We start from the raw sequence: 14,825 nt of genomic DNA, 5'->3' as shown, positions 1-14,825 counted from the left end.
AGCATCCAAAAATAAACAAGTTTTAGACATTTTGCAAACATCAATCAACATTCCTGGATCTCAATTATCACCCTAAATAAGAACTTTAAAAATTAGCTTGTCGAGCCAGCCCTGATGGCTTAGTGGTTAAAGTTTGGTGCGCTCTGTTTCAGTGGGTCAGTAGCCATGCTGTGGTGGCAGCTCACATAGTAGGACTAGAAGGACCTAAAATGAGAATATACAACTATGTACTGGGGCTTTGGGGAGAAAAAAAAGAGGGGAAGATTGGCAACAGATGTTGAGTCAGGGTGAATCTTTCCCAGGAAAAAAAAAAAAAAACAAGAAAAAATAATCACCCTGTCTTCACAATTTATTTATCCAGAAATGTCATGACCACAATCTCACCAGAAATACAAATTTGGTTGAAGAAAATTTTTTTAAGGCTTTCTTTAACCTTGACTTCTGGGAAGCCTACTTTTTCCTAACTTTCTGATGATTTCTTCTTAATTTCCTTTATGGACTCCTATTATTCTTTTTCTCCCTTTAAACTCTGACATTTTCTGGGCCTATGTCCAAGTTTTCTTTTCTTTTTTTATGTCCTCCCTGGAAAATTTCACCCCCTTCTCTAGCTTCATTTGCCTCCAGTGTCTCCTGGTCTCTCCCTCGCACCCCAAGCCCTCTCTTGATCTCACGAGTCTCCTAGTCGAGTGCTCCTGGAAGTCTGGGACACAGATTGCAGAGGTTCATGAATCATGGTCAAGAGGTACCTGGCTTAAGATGATGGAGAAGAAGTGCTGCGTTCTGGTCACAGGGCCCCTGATGAAGCCGAAGGCATAGGAAAAGCCTGCAAAGCAAAAGAGGTGCATAAACAAACTGTCTAATGGTGAAACAGTATAAAGGTGGATAATATGTTCTGATTAGTTTTGCCATTGAAAATGATAAAATTAAAATGAATTAATTATTTCTATTTTCACGAATTCAGTTGACTACCCCCATTAATCTGAGTTAGAGTGGTATTTACTTAGAGTCTTTCCCTTCAAAATAAATTTCTTACAATTATGTTTTGATATAGTTAAAATGTTGTACCTTAAAGGCTTGTGAAAAATAACTAAGTTGAAGACGTTGTGTTCCATCGTTAGAATGATGTACAAACTTCAAATTATAACTCTTCCATTCCAAAAGCTCTATTAGAATGGTATCCAAAAAGAATTTTATCTGATTAAATTCAGGTCACTGAAAAAAGTTCAATAAAGAATATTCTCTATAGCAAATGGTACTTTTATTTGATTATTAAGTCAGTTGGTTTTCATCCATTTTAAATGTTGGTTCTAGCATCCTCAGATATATTTAGATATTACCAACCTTGACAACGTAAGGAAATAGCAAATTTCAGGTGGGTTTATAATTAGTTATAAAGGATCATATCCTCTGTCTCCCTATAAGGTTTGTCACCATCCCATCCTTACAGTTTCAATCTTCTCCAATTCCTTCCATTATTATTACCCCAATACCCATGAGACAAGGAAAAATATCACAATTCACTTGTCTTCACCAGAAGATGAAGTTTTATGGCTTGGTTAGCCACTTATCTTTGTTATGTTCTCGATCTCCCTATGGATCTCCCTTCAGTGTAACAGAAGTTTGGTACCAACGGGACATCATAATGCTTCAGAACATAAACTCTGCAATCTTAAAGTCTAGATTCAAACTCAACTCCCTCTTATTAGTTGAGTGACCTTGGACAAGTTATTTAACTTATCTGAGCCATTGTTTCTTCACCTTAAAAATGAGAATGACCATGACCATGTGCTGTTGTGGGAATACAATGAAATAACATGAAAAGCATCAAGCACAAGACCCAATACATGTAAGTCTGAAATAAATGGTAGCCTTTTTGTTTTTTACGATTGGCCCTGAACTAACATCTGTTGCCAATCTTCCTCTTTTTTTCTTTTCTCCACAAAGCCCCAGTAGATAGTTGTATCTCCTAGTTGTAGGTCATTCTAGTTCTTCCATGTGGGATGCCACCACAGCACGGCTTGATGAGCAGTGCGTAGGTCTGTGTCCAGGATTGGAACTGCCAAACCCTGGGCCGCCAAAATGGAGCACGTGAACTTGACCACTCAGCCACGAGGCCAGCCCCAGTGGTATCCATTTTGGTTATTGCTTTTATTTTTGTACAAGGGAATCAGTGATCATTATCACTGGTAATTGTGCCAACAACTGTACCACATACCCGCTCCCCAGCTTGCAACTTTGGAGGTGGTCCAGGTAATTCAAACTGTCCCTTGCAAATTTTGCCCACTTCAAAGTTAGCCTAGGCCAGTGTGGATCATAATGAATTCATTCATTCTATAGATATTATTGTCAAGTGCCTACTGTATTCCAGGTATTGGGAGAGGGACGGAGGATGCAGGAGTCAGCAAGCAGATGGTTCTGAGACTTGACTGAAGACCTTTGCTTCCAATCATGATGGAGTAACTGGTACCAAACTACTGCTAGTACGGCCAACAACTGGAAAGCTAGTCAAAATGCATAAACTGTTTTCAAACATTGGACAATAGGCAGTGCAGAACCATGATGGCTGAGAGAAGGGAGACCAAGTGCACAATGACTGCCCAGCTTGCTGGCTGGAGGCCTTTTTAAGATTGTGATGTAGGGAAGGAGTATCCAGGTAGGCCATGGCCATCTGGTTGAGCTGAAGAGACAGAGACCAGAGTTCAAGGAAGCTGAGGCAGCTGGAATTTGCAGGCAGAGCACGGAAGAAGAGGGAATTACACAGAGAAAGGGCTCCAGAAATTTGCAAATGGGTCCCCTTGAGACTTCAGCTGAACATGAAGCTGCACGTGCATAGGGTGAGACTCTAGAAAGCTGGGCCAAACCCAGCTATCAGGGAAGAAGCAACAAGTAGGGAGCTAAGAGCTGAACAATAGCAGAGCTATGCAGGGCGGAGAGACAGTGGATTTCCAACCAGCCAGAGTAGACATACCTTGTTGAGTATCTAAGCACTCAGAAGAGACCTCAGAAAGGCCACTTCTTAGGACAAGGGCTAAACTTGTCCCGAGTTAAGATTACTCTAGATCCACCCTAATAAAGCTCAAACATAAGCTTCAAAAAGATCAAGTTGGTCCACAAGTAAATTATCTGACTGACAATAGAATACTCAATACTCTTCAAAGGAATAATTCATTATGTCTAGTATCCAATAAACTATTTGAAGAAGCAGGAAAATATGATCTACATCCCACAGAAAAATCAATTAATAGTAATAGATCCAGAATTAGTAGAGAAGGACTTTAAAAGAGCTATTATAAATCTGTTTAAGGATTTAAAGAAAAACATAAACCTACTGAGAAGACAAATGAAAATTATATAAAAGAGCCAATGGAACTTGCAGGGCTGAAAAATACATATCTGAAACAAAAAATTCCTCTGATAGATTTAACAGCAGGTTAGAAGAAAACATCAGCAAACGTGAAAACAGTGCAATAGACAATGAAACACAGGGAAAAGAAAGGTTGAAAAAAATGAACAGGCATCAGTGACCTCTGGGACAATATCAGGCAGCCTAACATACGTCTATATGGGTCCCAGAAAGGAAGAAGCACAAACAAATCAGAAGGAAATAATGGCTCCAAATTTTACAGATGCGTGAAAAATATCAACCTACAGATGCAAGATACTCAGAGAACCCCAAACCAGATAGATAGAAAGAAAATCACACCAAGATACACTCTAATCAAACTTCTGAAAACCAGTAAAGAGAAACGCCTAAAATCCACCAGAGGGGGGAAAAGTGACCTATTCTATCTACAGGATAATAAAGATTGTAATTATCACTATAATTATCACTCTTTAGAAACAATGCAAATCAAAAGGCAGGAGAATAATATATTTTTAATGCTGAAAAAACAGAAAAACCTCTCAATTCAGAATTCTATATTCAGTAAAAAAAAAAATCTTTGAATAACGAAGACAAAGTATTTTTCCAAGACAAGCAAACAAAAGGCAAGAGAACGTATTGCCAGCAGAGCTGCACTACAAGCAATGCAGTGAAGGAAAATCATTCCAGAAAAGGACTGAAATCAACTTAAAGGAATTGTGAGTGCCAAAAATTTAAATGTGTGGGTTAATATGAAAGATTCTTGTTTTCATTTTAAAAAGATAGGATTTTAAAAATGAAAGAAAACATTATTTAAAAAGGCAGTTGTTTAAAATAAAATAATAACAATGTGGTTTATAATAGATGTAGAACAAAAATGTATGACAATAATTATATAAAGGATAAGAGTAAGAAAATGGAATTAAACTCTTGTAAGATTCTTACATTACATATGAAGTAATAGAATATTATTTGAAAATGGACTGTGACGTTAAAGGTGCATATTATGAATTCTAGAGCAGCCTCTAAAGATTATATAAAGAGGTGTAACCAAATAAGGCAACAACTGAATAAATCAATAGACAAAATTGAACACTGAAAAGCACTTAATTCAAAAGAAGTCAGAAAAGGGGGAGAAAAGAGGCCAAGAAGAGATGGAGCCAACAGAAAACAAAATACTCAGTTGGTAGTATCAAATCAAATTATTACATTACATTATAATAATTACATTAAATGTAAAGTGGACATTTCCATGTTAAAAGGCATAGATTGCCAGACTGGCTGACAAAGGAGAACCAGCTCTGTGCTGTCCACAAGAAACTCACTTTAAATATAAAGACTCAGATAGGTTATAAATAACCAGCTGGAAAGAGAGAGACCATGCAAATACTAGTCATAGGAAAGCTGGAGCGACTATATTAATACCAAACAAAGTGGGCTGTGGGACAAAGAATATTTCCAGGATCAAAGAGCGATATTTCATAATGTTAAAGGGTCAATTCATCAAAAAGACGTAACAATCCTAAATGTAGGTGACCTAGTGACAGTGCTTCTGAATACACAGACCCTAATTGTCTACCTGAATCACCAGTGGAGCATCTTAAAAGCTACTCAGGCCCAGTTCATCCCTCACGTCCGCTGTTTTAGATTCTCTGAGCCTAGAGCCTGGGCACGTGTTGTTCTTAAAAGCTCCACCATGTCTGATGTGCAGTATGGCTGGTACCACAGGCCCACTCTGCTCCGGGCTCTGTGCTCAGCATTTTATAGACAGTAACTTCACCAGTTCTCACACTTAACATGAAGAGTGTGACTAAGAGGAAACATACTCAGAGGGGTTATGCAGGCTGTTCAAGGTCACACGGCCAGGAAAGAGCCAGGGTTCAAGGCCAGGTCTGTCTGACTCCCAACACCCGTGCCCTCTCACATCAACACTGCTTCCCGTGGAGAAACCATCTTTCCATCCACATGAGGGCGGGTAACTGAGCCCAATACTCTCAGGCTTGAAGGCAAAAGAGGCACAATTTAAATGGAACTGACTTTTAAGTTCTCATGCATCCCCAAAATGAAGTATCTATTTAAATTCCACAAGTGTGTATACAAAACACACAGAGAAGTTACCTAAAGTTTCCATAGTCCAACAGGCACGGTACAGAACTCCATTGTCACCCATAAATTAAAAATGAATTGAGGTGAGTTTCCGAAACCTTTTTAAATGAACACAAAGACACCATCTCCAAATCCAGTTGGTTTTGCCCATGGTTCTGAAAGGTCATTGTTACACATAATTTTCTGAGATATGTTTTTCTATCATGGAACTGTCTTTCTAGAAATCATAAAGCAGCTGAGGATCTGCTCAGCCAAACATATATGTTTCTAACCAAAAATATATATGAGGGTTCTACCGAATTATCTCCTGGCACATCTGACTCACAAATCCTTTAGAGGTATTCAAGTGAGACTCAGAATCTGATGGCCTGATGGTGACACTCTAACAGGAACTGAGTTCTTTCTTTAGGACACGATAATTTTATATAGTTTCAGTAAACTGTGACTGCATAGGTTGTGTAATGTGAAAAAGATCATTTGAGAAAGGTAGACGACAAGCGCCTGTGGTTTTATTACAGAACAAAAGCAAAAGAGGAATCAAGTCTAGCTTGGGATCAATGCTGAAGAACGATTTTGAGTGAAGAAGAAAAGTTGGTGTTGCAGAAATGGTTCATTGGCTCTCAGCATCTGTAGGCTGCTCGCCAGAACTACCCTCCTCTCTCCTCTGTGCTCCGTAATTAAACAGGAGGAGGATGCCCACGCAAAGAGCAGCCTGCAAAATACTTTATAACTCGGGCCATTAGCCAAAGTCAAAATAGCACTTGGGAACGGGTGCAAGCCACCCATGAAAACCTTCCAGTTCAACCAAACCAAGAAAGGGCTATTCTTGTCTCTTCCGAACATCAGCTACTGAATAGAAGATAAAATACGAAGAGGCAAAGATGTGCAGGTTCACTTCATAGAACCCTCTGGAAAAGCCAGCATGCTAACCAAACTGAAGACCCCTTTCTTCAGAAAGATTGGAAGAGATTGCCAATAGCCCTTTTCAAAGAATAATGTCTACAAATGGAATATGTATTTAAGAATAGGAAAAGGAAATTAAATTAGATTAAATTGACAAAAAAATACACCTGAAGATAAAGTAACCTTATACATGACATTTTTAGGAGTCAAAATATGAACAACACTGTGGAGAGAAAGTATATTTTTGGCTATCAGAATAAGTAAAATATCTAAAAACTAAAAAATATCCACTAGTGGCTTAGTAACCTTTTTTATTTCAGGGTTTTGTTAGAAACCACTTAAAATTATATCCATGTGACTTTTCTTGCCAAATACTACTTTAAGAAATTTTCTCCCGAAAGAGAAAGATCTGAAGGAATTTGCAAAGTGGCCATTAACAGTTATCAAAAAGTCATTCATTGTAGAAAAGTCTCTGATCACAGGAGACATCAAAACCCAGAAGGATTGATTAGGAGAGACTGCTTCTCAGGCAGAAGGGAAAAATGGAGCAAAGAGGCAAAGATGTTCTGCCTGTTCTCTAGGTGTCCAACCCCAGGTTCCTGGGTGGTGACGCATTTGTCACTGCTGACATCTCCATCTGTGATGAGCTCCTATTTTGACTGCTGTGACAAGACATTCTCTTGATTTTCTTCTCCTCTGCCCACAAGCAACGTTTCAATCTCTGCCATAGGTTCTTCCACTTTGGCCCAATGGGAAAGCTCTTCCCTTTTATTTACCCCTCTTATGAAACTGACTGGGAAACACACAGTCTTCTCTTGGGTCCATGCTCTAAACTCCAGTCTTAAAAAGTCAAATTCTATGAATATGTGTATCTTCTGCAATTTTCCTATGTAACAGCAGCACCTAGAAAACTTTACATACATACGGTGCCCAAAAATATTCTTAATGAATCTAAAGTGGTGGAATTATCGTTTTGACCTCAAGATGCTTTGAACATTTTCATCCCAATGGCAGAGTCATCAAGATGGCTAAAATGATTGCTCTTTTGTATTTCCTTTTAGGGTAGAATTCAACTACTTACTCTGGTAAATGAATGGAGTGTAGAAGTGATTGGCAGGTGTGACAGAATTCACCATGGCAATGCTTCTTGAGGAAAATTGGTGGCTGAGCAAATTGTCGGTTAGCATTAAAAGCATAATAACCTCCAGGCTGTCCTTTCAGGTTAAGTTACACAAAGTTTCAGAGGAGGAATAATGAATCAAATATTTTATTAGTTCAGAAAGGCTCACTCACAAAATATGTATTTATCACTTCAATTTGTTCTTTGGCTGCCACACAGTTTAGTAGCATCAAATTTTTCTCTGTCTGTGGCATCTGGGTCAAGATCTCTGACCAAATATGACCTTGGTCAGTGCTCGAGTCAGCCAACACACACCAGGTCAGACCGTGGAAGGGTCACAGGCTCTCTTCAAAGCTTCTCCCCAACAAGACCAGCGACATAATTCAAGGGGCTCAGAGCAAAATAAAGATGTGGGACCATTTGTTGAAAAATTATGAAGAATTTCAAGACAACAACAGCAGAGAATTAAAGCAGGCCATAGCCTTTCCACAAAACTGCACAGGGTGCATGCCCATGAAGGCAGCTAGGCTCCCCCATCTCCTGGCCCCCTCCTTTCTGCATTGAAGCTGCTGTTTCTTCTCTCCTGCTCATTTGGAAGAGGGTGAAAGTAGGGAGAATATTCCCCAAGTAGTCGAGTCTTACGGAGTCCTCATATCTTCTAAATTAGAGAAAAGAAAAAGCCTCATTCCACTGCAGATTTGGTTATAAAAGCAAATTCTGTTTCTTCTTCTTCTTCTTTTTTTTGGTGAGGAAGATTGGCCTTGAGCTAACATCTGTTGTCAATCTTCTTCTTCTTTTTTTTTTTCTCCCTAAAACCCCAGTACATAGCTGTATGTCCTAGTTGCAGGTCCTTCTAGTTCTTCTATGTGGGATGCCTCCTCAGCATGGCTTGATGAGTGGTGTGTAGGTCTGAGCCCAGGATCCGAACTGGTGAAGCAGAGTGCGTGAACTTAACCACTTGGCCACAGGGCCAACCTCAGCAAATTCCATTTCTGAGAACTGGCATACAAAATTATTAGCCTAAAAGAGTCAGAAAACAGTTTAATGAAAGGAGGCCTGTCCTGGCAGGGATGAGACTGAATAGCCTTTTGGGTTTATTCCATTTTTTAAATTTCTAGAAATCTGTGAAAATATGTAAGTATATCATACAGCTATCATATACCAAATCCGGGCTCTGATTGTTTTAATAAAAGGAGAAACATGTCTTTTGTTTATAGCAAGCCATTGTCTTTTTCCTTCAAGCATATTAACATTAATAAGAAAAAAATGAAAAGTTCATTTAAAAAACTATACGAGAATCTGTCTCGTCTCATCATAATTGTGGTATGGGCACAAGAAAAGCAGCCGTGGATGAGGGAGCTGTTTCTCTGATGAAGTGTCACTCAGTATTGCCCTACATGTGCCCGGCAGATTGTTAGTGTTCACGATAAAAGGACTCGATACTCGAATAAGACTGGGAACCGTGCACTAGAGACCTACATGAAAGTCTCCTAGATGCCCTGCAGTTAGAAAAGGAAACAAAAGCACAAAGAAAATCTATAACCTGTTTACTCTTTGTAAAACCCAGTTTTGCCCAAATAGATTTAATCACAGAGTTCTTTCTTTATGTAACAACTATTGAAATCGTGGTGTTGAGAACTGGTGTTGAGAGAGGACACTTGGGGAAATGCGGATTTAATGAATCCATGAGTTCAGAGGAGGGAATTCGTATCATTGAGCATCTTCTAGATTCTAGGCACTGTTTATGCAACTGACGTGCCTTAACTCAATTAACAGAACAACCAGCCCCCAGAGGTGGTTATCATGATCTTGATTTTACATACAAGGTGAATACACTAATTCTGATGGACACACAACTTAAAGTGGTGCTGGCTTCTGAGCCAGTGTCTGACTCTAGAACCCATAGCCCCTTCGTCTACAGCATCCAGAACTTACTACCAGTGAAAGCAAACAACATCAAATATTTTTAACACCTTGTCAATGCATGCCTTCAGTTCTTTCATAAGATACGTAGTATTTTCTTGATAAATTTTTCACAAATGAAACAGCAAATTGGCTTTCTCACGTGGCCTGCCATTTGTTATGAATCCCAAGAGACACATCTTTCTCTGCGCAGCAAAGCTAGGCTGAACAATTGTACCAGGTTACTAAGATACAGAATGCAGAATACCTCTGGGGAGAATCAGAACGGAGGAGCTGGTCAGAGCACTGCTAAATTGAAACTAGCACCGAGAATGTTGTGAATCTCATAGGTTCATTTCAGAGATAAATGTGTTGGGATCTTAGCCTTTAAAAGAAATTTACAGACTTTTATTAATCAATTACCAGAGGCGGCTGGATCAAAATCAAAGTGGAATCTTAGGAACTTCCGATCAGATCCAGATTTACTCTCTCCTTAAAGCCGAAACTGAAATTTGCTGTTGGGCATTTTTCCATTCCATCTGAAATAATTCAATGTGTCATGCTTGCTAGTTTTTGCAAATTTTCAGGAAACATTTCATCTTTAATTGGTGAATCATTGCACATATTAATTTCAAAGGAAGTATTCCAGAAATAAAACCAATCTGGAACTGAGAGTGCATAGAGTAGACACTTGTGGAAGCAGACATAGAGAAAGACAAACATATGGTAAGTCAGGGCAGACTAAAGAGGATGCTTGGACCTGAGATTACAGTGAGAGAAGACTCATGTAGACAAAGCTCGAGCCGTGTTAGCACTTGAGGGATAAATCGGAATTAAGTAAAGACCCCTGGTGGATTGGCCGTAGGGGAATCTACTTGAAAACACTCACCCATAGCTAGTAAGCAGTAGACCCAGGATGACAAGAGTAACCACTTCTCCTAGCAGCTGGAGTGCCTAGTCACTGTATCAGAACGCAGCGTGCCTTCTCCAGCATGGGTGTTAGGGTAAAAGTCGCAGTCACCCACGCAATGCCACGAAAGAGCCACGATACCATGGGGACATCACAGAGAAGCTCATTCTGGAACACACAGGAGAAGAACCCCTGAAAACTCTCAGAAAGGGCTGAGGGGCTTCTTGAGGGTGGCTCATTTCTACTATTCAATTTGAGACTAAACCGGAAGTGCAGCTCAGTGTGATAAGGGGCAGGCTGATGAGGTCCGTTGGAAAATGAAACACTATACAATGATCTAGTTTGGGTTGTATTGATTATACTGGCTACTTTTTGTGCCTATCCAGGCCCCTACCTCTCCTGTAACAAAAATCCTGTCCACCTGACCGTGTGTGTGGACCCATGACCCACAGTTGGCCAGTCCTAGTGTGTGATGCCCACACGCCACTGTCACCAGTACAGATATGAGCACATAACCAAGACCAAACCAATTAGAACATATCCTTGAACTTGTTTAAGTCTGCATTCAAATAAATAGTAACAAAACATTTATAACATAATTGGGGAAATTAAATGCTGACTGAATATTTAATGTTATTAGGGAATTGCAATGAATATTTTAGGTGTGATGAACCATATTGTTCTTATCCTTTGGATGTACACACAGAAATATTTGTGGGTGAAATGATTTGAAATCTGATATTTGAATCAAAATCATCAGAATAATTCAAGGGGATGTGAGTAGATAAAACAAAATTGTCCGTGTTAAAGCAGGATGCTTGGCACATTGGGGGTTGTTACTCTATTTTCTCTATTTCTGGGAAGGTTCAGATTTTTTTCATAATTATAAAAGAAAAGAAAGAAATTCCTGAGACCTTATTCACTGAAGCTGGAGGAAAGAAATTCTGTCTCCTCTTAGATCGCTATGCTCAGGACTGGTCGGCAGCCATTTCTCCATGATTGGAGAAGGTTTATCTGTAGTAAAAGATGAGACCACGCTGCAGAGGGAAACAGTGACAATCGGTGGAGAATGAGAGAGAGGGTCCTGACTCATACGGTGATTTTGCAGGATTTTATTTATTCACCTGGAGAGCTGATCACAAATGAATCTGATCACCTGTGATCCTTTTGCTTAAAAGGTACATTTGAGAGGCCAGCCTGGTGGCGTAATGGTTAAGTTCACACGTTCCACTTCGGTGGCCCAGGTTCACAGGCTCAGATGCCAGGAGCAGACCTAGCACCGCTCATCAAGCCATGCTGAGGCGGGGTCCCACATTAAAAATAGAGGAAGACTGGCATGGATATTAACTCAGTAACAATCTTCCTCAAGCAAAAAGAGGAAGATTGCAACAGATGTTAGCTCAGGACCAATGTTCCTCACACACACACACACACAAAGTACATTTGTTTTATGTCAAGAAATGTACATATCTATGCATAGAATACAACACCGGAGGATATATACACATATATATATCATTTAATATATATGATATTAGTCCATCTACACTTTATTTTAGAACTTGGTAAGAAGTAAGTATACAACTTTTTGTCCCCAAATAATTATCCCAGCATTATTTATTGAATAATTCACAATTTTCCCACCAACTTTATATGCCACTTTAATCAAATCCTGAATACTTAGGTCTATACAATCCATTATGTTCTTTCGATCTGTATGTTTTGGCATGTGTCACACTGTTAATTGTTGTGCTGTATATAGTATGATATAAAATCTGAAAGTTCAAGTTCCCTTTTGTAAAAGTTATTCTCACTTTTCAGTATTTTAAGTGCCTTTCTGCTGTTTTATTCCTTCAGGTAGAATTTAGAATAATCTTGCAAAATTTTTAAAGACTATATTGAGATTTAGATTGTAGTTACATTATATTTATATATTTTTGGGGGGATTTTAAGAGCCTTGAATATTTTAATAGGCTTTCTAAAAGTTGCCTCGTTTATATATTCTAAAAGACCTAGATAAGAGAATTCAAAATGCATTGTACTTCTGATTTTCTTTTTGAAAAAACTGTCGTGACCTTTTAAAATTCGGAGTTCTTCATTTGATGTTCCCACTAGATTTGTTTTGTACAAGGTTCTCGTTTATTTCCAACAGCATGGATAATGCAGATTTGTTCTGCCAATATAACTTTATTTGAATAGTCTTTATCTCTATTTATTTCGAATGTGTGATTGAGTTTCTGACAAATTTTATGAAAGCCACGTCCTGTATTCATTTGGATCCCAGCTGTACCGCAAGAGAGAAGGCAAAGAGCACATGTTTGGGAATTGGGCTCCCCCTGCTGGCAGGTTTAGCACTTTGTAATGCATCTTATTCTCAGTTTTGCAATCCAATTCTGTTTTATCACATACTGAATCTAAGAGACTGAAGCGTCTGCTAACTCCTCTGCTAGATGGTCTGCGTGGATAAGATTTATTGATGTGAAATTTAAAAGACCATATAATTAATTCTAAAGTGTACAAAGTACAAGTGTACTATCGTTTGAAGACGGTGGTGTGCTGGTAAATGTTTACCAGTCAGCTCTCCGGAAAGCACTGATTTGTGGTATTTGCTAATTTCTGTGGTGTAAATACTTCCACCATGGCTCATTTCCAGTTACCAGCGTGAAGCGACTGAACGTGGAGCGGGGAGGAGATGCTCGTAATTGGCTTCGACAAGCCGGCTCCAGTCCACCCCTGGCTGAGGATGTGGGAAGGCTTCAGCTGGATTTTATATTGTGCACAGAATATAAGAGAGGGAATAGCGCATAGGCGAAAAACGTCAAGCACTTTAAAGTTAGACAGATCCAAATTTAAATCCTGCTTCTCTGCTTTCTGAGCACTGTGTTCGTTGAATTTAAATGTTCTTGTCTCTAAAATGAGTTGATAATACCTGTCTTGCAAAAATTAAATAGGATAATGTATATAAATCACCTCAAGAGAAGATATATTTCTAATAAAAGGCAAGTTAACTATTTACATACACACAGAGGAGGACGGACCGTCTGAACTAGAGCAAGAGATAATCAGACACAAAGATGCTTACCACGTCCTGAAACTGGAGCTGTGACACTGAACAGATACTCATGTTCTCTGTTACCCAGCCCTAAAGGACCGGTGACCCGCAAGTGGGTCCTTTTGTCCAGATCCGCTGCCGCCAAAAGAACGAGACTAGGTCAGAATAGCACAGCAGAAACATTATTTATCCGTCAAGGAACGGAGGAGGCAGAGCTCATGCTCTAAAACACCCCCTCCCCTCAAGGGAAGGTGAGCAGGATTCTTATGAGACGTGAAGGGGGAGGGCTCTCCGCGTCATCGCTCGGGGCAGGGGCATTTGGGGAATGCGCAGATCTTCCTTTCCGGCACACGGCATGTTTTGCATATGTTTCCTCTGGTCCACGGCACCCCATCACCATCTTAGTTTGGACAGGTTGTGCAGTTTGGCCATCTGGTAACGTTCCCTCTTGGTTCCTATAAACACAGCTTAAAACAAAGCGTTTGACGTGGAAAATGTTTTCGGGACTTCTCTGGGTGGTGTGATCTCAGAGCGTTTCTAGTGTAGGAAGAGTCTGCTCAGTTGGCTGTGAGGAAGTCATTCTGATTATAATTAGAGATACACCCTGGAGGAGTGTGGAGCAGTAATAGCAGATAAATAATATTATATTTTGGTTTTGGTTTCCTGCGTAAGAGGCAAGACAAGGCCATTGCTTGTCTCATGGTGGAGAACAGAGAGTTTTGGGATGCCTGGTCCTGGAGCAATGGCAGAAGGAGCAAGACGCACCTGCCTCCTTGTTGTCTCCTGTCGCTGGGCCGGATTTATTTCTAGTCCTTTCTTTCAGTAGGGGTAGTCTTTTGCAAGCTCTCCGTTTCTGTAGGCCTCTTGGTTCCAACTCACCACCTTGTGAAGACCCAAGACTTCATTCATCTCCCGTCTCTGTTCAGATGTTGAAAGAGATGCCCTAGGGAGCCGAGGACAAGCAGACCGCTAGGTTACAGAGACGAAGGGCCCGGCAGCCGCTCCACGACCCAGCCTCTCCGGGATTTCCTCAGAGGGCTCCAGGGAGTTCCGTCTGGAACTGAGAAAGGCATGCCAAGCTCAGTCACCTGCCTGGTCCTCTGTAATTTAATTTCTCCACAACATTAAACTCACAGGATATCAAAATATCTTTGTTCCCCCTCTGATAACTGCGTTCTGGGAGCCACAAATGGGTTTCCCAGATCCTTTTCCCTTGGAGCATTTCTAGCTGGAGATGCATGTAGAATACCAACACGTTTTTTTAAAGCTTTGTCTTTTTAATAAAAAATAAACTGTCGGTGACAAGCAGTTTTCTGAATCCCAAAATAAAGGAAAGGGGAGAGGAGAGAGGTCAAGAGTCAGCCAGAGGAAAGGCGTGAACAAGGCCCAGATTACCCCAGGGCAGATACCAGCACAGTCGGCCCCAACTGAAGCAGGAAGGAAGGCAGTCAGACTTCAGAAAAGACTTCCC

General features: G+C 40.1%; 1 long non-coding RNA gene across 1 annotated transcript in view; it reads right to left on the bottom strand.

The window, feature by feature from the left end:
- The window catches only part of LOC139042306 (uncharacterized), a 39,689-nt gene extending 26,115 nt beyond the window's left edge, over positions 1-13,574 (bottom strand). The window contains exons 1-2 of the long non-coding RNA XR_011498875.1: positions 13,385-13,574; positions 747-823 (exon numbers count right to left, since the gene is read on the bottom strand). This is a non-coding gene — a long non-coding RNA (uncharacterized lncRNA). The remainder of the gene's footprint in view (positions 1-746; positions 824-13,384) is intronic.
- Positions 13,575-14,825: the final 1,251 nt, after the last annotated feature.

The sequence above is a fragment of the Equus asinus genome, chromosome 27 (genome assembly GCF_041296235.1).
Source record: "Equus asinus isolate D_3611 breed Donkey chromosome 27, EquAss-T2T_v2, whole genome shotgun sequence".
NCBI classification, from domain to species: domain Eukaryota; kingdom Metazoa; phylum Chordata; class Mammalia; order Perissodactyla; family Equidae; genus Equus; species Equus asinus.
This window is presented reverse-complemented; position numbering and strand designations above follow the sequence as displayed.